This window comes from Macrobrachium rosenbergii, chromosome 1 (assembly GCF_040412425.1).
Source record: "Macrobrachium rosenbergii isolate ZJJX-2024 chromosome 1, ASM4041242v1, whole genome shotgun sequence".
Lineage (NCBI taxonomy): Eukaryota > Metazoa > Arthropoda > Malacostraca > Decapoda > Palaemonidae > Macrobrachium > Macrobrachium rosenbergii.
This window is the reverse complement of record NC_089741.1, coordinates 65,863,360-65,871,397: the sequence shown is the minus strand read 5'-3', so window position 1 is coordinate 65,871,397 and position 8,038 is coordinate 65,863,360. Positions and strand designations below refer to the sequence as shown.

At 34.4% G+C, this 8,038-nt stretch overlaps 1 pseudogene; it reads right to left on the bottom strand.

The window, feature by feature from the left end:
• Window positions 1–3,835: 3,835 nt before the first annotated feature.
• On the bottom strand, window positions 3,836–6,203 carry LOC136841664 (uncharacterized; annotated as a pseudogene).
• Between the last annotated feature and the right edge of the window lie 1,835 nt (window positions 6,204–8,038).

The following is an 8,038-nucleotide window of genomic DNA, read 5'->3' as shown; positions in this document are numbered from 1 at the left end:
TGTGGCTACTATCCAGGATGCGCATCAAGTCAGCTCAAAACAACTAATGCTCTTGAAGCATTTGACGAAATCTAAATTTTAAATTTCAACTGAACTCTTTGTTTTACTCCGATATTATAGCAATATGTTGCTACATTAAAGAATGTAACTGTTATACTTCCACAGTAATCAGCATTTGTGGGAATTACTATCTCCATCTGGTTAGATCTGTGAACATATGTCTATAAAAACATTTGTTAGCATTTGTAACATTATAAATAATGGTTTCCGTCACCTGCTTCTTGCATAATTTTGGGAATAAAATTTTGCATGAATGGCATTCCAGTTAATTATTTATTTCTTGCATATTTTGTCATTCATTGAATCACAATCATTATGGATCTTTAGGTGTAACTAACACTTGATAAAAAAAATTATTACATATTTTCAGTAGTATATTAAAAGACAATTAACTATACTAGGTCTAAGGTAGACAGCCAACATTAATCTACCAGTCGCTCTCTCTCTCTCTCTCTCTCTCTCTCTCTCTCTCTCTCTCTCTCTCTCTCTCTCTCTCTCTCTCTCTCTCTCTTTTATTTGTGAATGGTCTGTGCACCAACAGGAAACTTATTATGTCTTGATCGCAACGCCAGTTGTTGGTGGGTTAACCGAGCCATGTTAATGATTTTCTAATCTTGGAAAACAGCCTGCCAAATGCAACAGGGTCATACACTTTTGTGCAACGTATTACCGTTTCCTCTCCTTTGTTGTATCTGTCTACATAGGTTGCTTTCTTGAAGCTAAGTTGCACAGCAATATAGGTTACGGAAAATTAGTTATATGCTATTTTACGATCGATGGCCTTAGAGATGGGATGTTATGCGTTCGCCTATTTTCCATCGAAGCAAGTCAGTTGAGTTTTCCCGCTGGTGTGACACCATAAGAAAGAGGTGATTCTGGAAACTTTATACAGTATTTTATTCGGTAGTTTGTTTTCGACTACCACGATGGAATTTATGATTCTTGCTTTCTGTAATATCGAAAACAATCAACATATATTGTGTCAGTAATCATGTTCTATTTTAGAATTCAAACCTTAGTTTCCTCCTTGACTCCTCTTCCGGGAGATGAAATGATATTTTTTGTGTATTCTTTTATGTGACAATGATGTTCAGGTGAGACAAATGAATTTCCTTTTACAAAACGCGGCAATAAGTCATTGTTTTTTTTGAACGAAGATTACTGGAGCAGTATTGCAGTATATTTTTGAGTGATTGTTCAACTGATTTCAAGCATAGCTGCATGGGTTGAATGGAAGAATACCGCTTTCCTTTTTGACTCTGACAACAAAGTCTGGAGGAATAATGGCGGATGGTACTTTCTCTTCTGAGTTCGCTTGTTTTAGTGCTACTGTCTTTTTAAAACTAGAAAATTATATATATATATATATATATATATATATATATATATATATATATATATATATATATATATATATATATATATATATATATATATATATATATATATATATATATATATATATACGTGTGTTGTGTGCGCATAATGAATAATTTAGAATACACGAGAAGACCGAAAATATTTTTATTTTTATTTACACCAGTGCTTCTGGAATCTCTAATGATCATCAAGGCTACTTTAAAATCAGTTTGTACAATCTTAAAAATGTGTTCAGATAACTAATATATTGATATATAATATAAAAATCGTACCCAAGCTAAAAGTAAAACACTTACTATACACATTTCGGAAAATAACATGCATAGATAGAAAATCACACTATAAAAAAAAAAATCGTTTAACGGACATACTGTTACAAGGTGTGACCATTGAGCACCAATAACACTGAGTGGCGATCTTCCCGCCAGGTGTGTGACCCCGTACGCCCATATTGAAAGTTCCCGTCCAGCATAACAACGCTATAGTTTAAAGGGAAAACCCAAGTCAACATTTTGCTTTTATTGCCCCCTTATTTAATTATTATATGGCTATGTTATCTTTTACAAGTAAGTTAATCATTACTGTGCAATAGATTTAGAAATATTATTGTTTTGAGGTCTGTTGTAGCTGAAGTAAAGAATTTTTCATTGTTTATATATATATATATATATATATATATATATATATATATATATATATATATATATATATATATATATATATATATATATATATATATATACTTCAAATACTGGAAAGCCTCTTGTAAATAAACCAAGGAGAGAAAAAGGTAGCATCGTCATTTCTTTCTACTCTAAGGCTTTGGAACGATACTTAGAGAAAATTGTTAAAGATGGACTACCAAAACAAAAAAGGAATTTTCACTAATTAAGAGGAATTTCGTAATTCAAAAAAAGGACAAAATAATAAAAGTAGCTGACAAATCAATAGGCATAAACCTAGGCTTTGCATTACCAAGATCATTTTCCTTGTTGTCACATTCTTATAGGCTATTTTTCCTTAGCATGAGGGTTCGACAACTTTTACCACACAGAAATTATTTTAATATATTCATCATGAAGTTATAATTTTAATAAGGTTTAAGTAATATTACATCTTACCAGTTGAGTGGTTTGGGGGCATAAGCCTAGCCTACTATGAGATTCAGAGGCGTCGTGCACGGTTTTTTTTATTTTACTCCTTATCAAAGAATCGGATGAAGGTGAAAGTTGGCATATGAATATTTCACAACCTTACATTTTATTTTCTAACATCATCTTGTACCTATGACTTATAGTTTTAGCTGATCATAGAAGAACACACCACTTTCTGTAGTCAGAGACATTAAAAAGTCATTCATGGCTTAGAAGACAGTAATGACGTTTACCTGTGACGTTACAAATGGCTCCACCCTCTAAGCTACGTCATAATTCAGGATAATACTGAATTATCTCATGAAGTTTAAGAATTGAATTACTGACGATGAAAATACATTTCTCAAGTAGTTGCAAAAGATGCTAAATGATCACCAATGATCAAATAAATAAACCTGAAGGCCAAAATTATACATTCTGCTACTATTACTACCACTATTGCTGTATTTCCACGGCAGCATAGATGCCCCGCCCACATCAGAATCTTTCAGCTATTCATAAAGACTTTGCAAATGTTTCTTTATTGCGTAATGGGTCCTGGCCTCCCCAGAATTCCGGGTTTTCATTTGAGATATGTATAAAGTAATTTTCCAAGTTAAATATGCAGTATTGCAAATGAGGGAACAAACTCATGCATTCAGGGAAGGAGTCCTGTCAAAGAAGCAGTGACTGAAATGTCGTAAGTTTTGGTAAGTTTTCAGCAGTTCTCATCCAGGCAAATAAATGAAAGTTCATACCGTTATAGCCTTGGACATCACATATTCGATTTATTATCTATATGTAACTATGTTTTACTTTATTGTAATAAAAATCATCATTTCTATTGGCGATGGAGCTGAGCATTATTACCCTTATGAAACAGTACTATATGGCACAAACCTGAGAAAGAACGTGCGAGCGAATGTTTTGTTTTATTTTTTGGTATTTAGAGTTTCGTTATTCATTTCGTTTTTCATTTTAAATTTTTCTTTTAGCCTTTTATCTTATTTCATTTTACTTATCCTTAATTCATGGGTGACAGGGCATGACAATGGGTAGACATGCCAGTTCCAGTCACCCTCAAGCATATATAATTACCGATTATCGTAGGAAACGTAGCTGACCTGAGGAAATCAGCGATGACTCTGAGGGGGAACAAGGGTTGCCATCGTTCCCTTTTTCCTCTATCATTGTTACTATTGGTGTGGGTATATCTTAAAAATATTTCAAATGAAATGTATTTTACTTTTTACTCTGTGTATTTGTAATTCCCCTTTAAATGTACAAATGAAACACCAAAAACTATTCATAATCTATTTACAAATCACAATCATCATCACTATCAAGGAAAAGATCATCATCATCCTCATCATCACTGACTAAATTAATGATGACTGGATCCACGTAAGTCTCCCGGATGTTGTCCAATTCCCAGTACTCCTCCTCAAAATGACGTGATTGTCTAACTGCTCCTGCCCACACTTCCGGGGTAGCAGAAAGCCTTGCCTCCTCCAACCTGGCCTGCAAGTCAGACCGCGTAAATCGACGGAGCGATGAACGCACTTGCCTCTTCATATGACCCCACACCTGTTCAATGGCGTTGAGCTCTGGGTGAGCGGGTGCCAAGCGCACAACTTCGTGGCCCCACTCCCGGATGATGTTATCCACCACATATCTCCTTTCCGGACGATTCTTTTGGCAAACGAGCAACAGCTCAGATTTTGTGGCCAAAGGTGGGAACGATATCCTACGCTGCTCCAGCCACCTGTCGAGAAAAGTTAATTAATCATTATTAGAGTGAAATAGACCATAGAATGCTAATTTACATACCGTTATTACTGTATCATTAAACTATGATTTGATATTGTTTCCATCAAGAATAATTTACTGACTTCACACAGTTAATAGAATATTGAATCATATGAAATTTCCAGTCAAGTCATTAACTTTAATGCGTGTGTATACGTATTTCATGATGTCTATATATATATATATATATATATATATATATATATATATATATATATATATATATATATATATATATATATATATATATATATATATATATATATTGTGATTTATTGTAATTACCTTACGAGATCCGCCTTTCTGTTTGCTGACGTAGGGCATCGACTCTCCTCGGTTAGTGTGCTGTGATATGGTGCATTATCTAGCACAAGAACCGATGGCTCCGGAGGGACGGTAGAAGCTGTGTCGTAAGCCACTGTTCGAACAATTTGGCATTCATTTCGCCATGATAATCTCCCTTGATTGGACTTAGCGGGGTAGCACAGATACGAGCCTTCAATGAAGCCTTCATTGGTGCCAGCAGCTACCACCACAAATCGTTCACCTTCTCCTGGAGGGACCTGACGGCTGTAAGAGGGACTGGTGATATCCTGCGTGGTGTCTGCCCATTCCCTGCTATGGGTCATTCTAGTGGTGAACCAAGTTTCATCAACGTACACCACCTTCCTTCCGTCCTCCCTGAGGCGTCGTAGATCCCGTAGAGCATTAATTCGGCGGCAAATTATATCCAGAGACTCCTCCCTCACATACATTTTCCGTTGTGTAGTTTTATACTTGAATCCCAGAGAATGCAGGAGGCGGATTACTGAACTCGGTGATGTCCTTTCTGAGATAATGCCAGCTGTTTTAAGGTCCATTGTTAGAGAGCCAACCGTAAAATACTCCTTCTCATCAAACTTTCTGTGGATAAAGCGACGAATCGCACCAACAGTAAAGTTATCAAAGGCGGATGGTGCTGATGAAACTGGTGTTACTGACGATGGTGAATGACATGAACTGGAGGTACGGAGGCTGACTTTGGCCCTTACTGCCCCTGCAGTCATGCCCAAAACTTGTCCAACGCGGTCATAAGGCCTTAAAGGACAGAAAAGAATATATATAATTATATATATATATATATATATATATATATATATATATATATATATATATATATATATATATATATATATATATATATAAAGCAATTATACATTGATTATGGAAAACAACAAATCTTAAATCAGATGGTCCATTGCTGTACTGATAACTTGAATACATTACTGGTTGTATTTAGCTTTCCCAAAAATCTTCTCAGAACAATAATAATTCTATAAAGACTGAACAATCCTTTTACACCTCTCTCTCTCTCTCTCTCTCTCTCTCTCTCTCTCTCTCTCTCTCTCTCTCTCTCTCTCTCTCTCTCTCTCTCTTGCTTTCTCTTCACTACATAATGGGTACTCAATGGAAATGTTCACAATTCAAAAAGGCATTGCAATAGTTATATTTTTTTCGCAAAATAAAAATCAGACTGGAAGTAATTACGTAATCTGGAAATCGATTTCTTACCTGTTCAAGGAGTAGTAAGTACTACCACGGTTTTTCTCTCCCGTATACAAGGTTGCAAGCCGCAAGGCAAATGCAGTTTTGCAACCACGGGGACAATTCCAAATCTTATTAGCCATTCTTTGATCTTTTGACAGGTAAGGGTTTAAAGCTGACGAAACCAAGTGAATGAGTTTGTAAGGTTTATGGGCGGGACTAAATTCGTCATAGATTGTTTACTCTACCTACGTCATAAACGTTTGAGGATCCTTGCCACGTATATCCCTGGATACGGCATTGGCAAACCAATTTTACTTTATAAAAATTAAAACTATCGAATTTCATTACTAGATATATTTCTCGATATATTTGTATGGTTGTGAAATATTAATATGCCAACTTTCACCTTCATCTGATTCTTTGATAAGGAGTAAAATAAAAAAAACCGTGCACGACGCCTCTGAATCTCATAGTAAGCCACCAGACAACAGTTTCTTGTCATTACAAACTTATGGGACATATGGTTCGATGAGAACCTACATTAAGTCAAGATTTGTTACACATCAAAAATACAACTATTTCTCTCTCTTTCAAATCTGCGTATAGTGGTTTTGGTTTCCATATCCGAAATTCTTTTTATCCTTTGTTAGTCTCATTAATAATTACCACTTTTTTTTACTTTTGCAGAGGATAACTCCATCTTTTTCCTTGAAAATCCCGTCATGTTCCGAAGCCTTCGGATTCTCATTATAAATCATTCAAGGCCACAGGAGCCCCAGATTTCATAGAGACTAATTTGCAAGCCATTTGTATAAATAAATTTTGCTCATTTGTCTTTCATGAAAACTCTGCTGAAATAAATTAAATATTTACCATTTCTTCAAGCCTAATGTGAGGTAAAAAAATTTAATTATTTTGGCAGCAAAGAATTTCCGACAGAATGTTTTTCTGAAGTCGACATCTGGATGTTCTAGAATGGAAAATAAATTTTTTAACATATGGATATTTAAAGATCAGTTCTCTATTTTGTTTTCATGTTTCAAAGGCAATCAAAGAGAATTGCATTAGCATTTTTCAAAAACTATTAATATATTATCTTTGTCCGCCAATGACTGAAATTTTGTATATGATTACATATTGACAGTACTGAATATGAATATAGACAGTTCTTGAGAGTGAATTAAATAGCACTTTGTTGATATCTACATTCAACAAAGGCATGGTATGAAGGGTATGAAGTGTGCATGGTATAGAAGTTAGTTGTTGAGAGCAATATAATAAAAGCTTGCCATAGAATACGTAGGTCGTGTGTGACTGATTTGGTGAAAAAATGACAAAGTTGTTTTTTTGTCTCCTTAGCTCTTCAATATTTTTGTGCAGTTGGAGTGATACGAGAAGTCAAATGAAAGGAAAATGGGCAAATGTCCAAAGTTATAAGATAGGAAATTGGTGTCTGGAATTGTTGAAGCTTACATGCACTTGGTATTTGCTAAAGTCCCGTGTGGCTGTGAATCGTATTCACTATACAAGAAACCAAAACAATCAGGTCATTTCTCTTTTGGCCTTCATAAAGCCGTTCAATTTATCATTTATTGCGTTAACTTGTGTACATTAAAATCATATCTTCCTATTTTTTTTCTTTTAAAGACAATCATTATTTTCCCCTGAAGCGAACAGTTCTGTTACTTAAATCTTCTCTTATCTTATCACCAATCGCTATACTACTTCAACTTATACACACTCACATACACAGTATATGTATATATATATATATATATATATATATATATATATATATATATATATATATATATATGTGTGTGTGTGTGTGTGTGTGTGTGTGTGTGTGTGTGTGTGTGTGTGTGTGTGTGTGTGTATATATATATATATATATATATATATATATATATATATATATATATATATATATATATATATATATATATATATATATATATATATATATATATATATTAAGTCTTGGTTCTCTTTGGACAACAGTGAGAACTATGTGATGACCTGTCAGTGGCTCTTCACAGCAGGTGCATTTGTGCTGACATTGGAATTTGCTCCATCAGATGCAGAGAACTGTTTGATGATGGTCCGAGCACATGGAAACAGCTAATAGA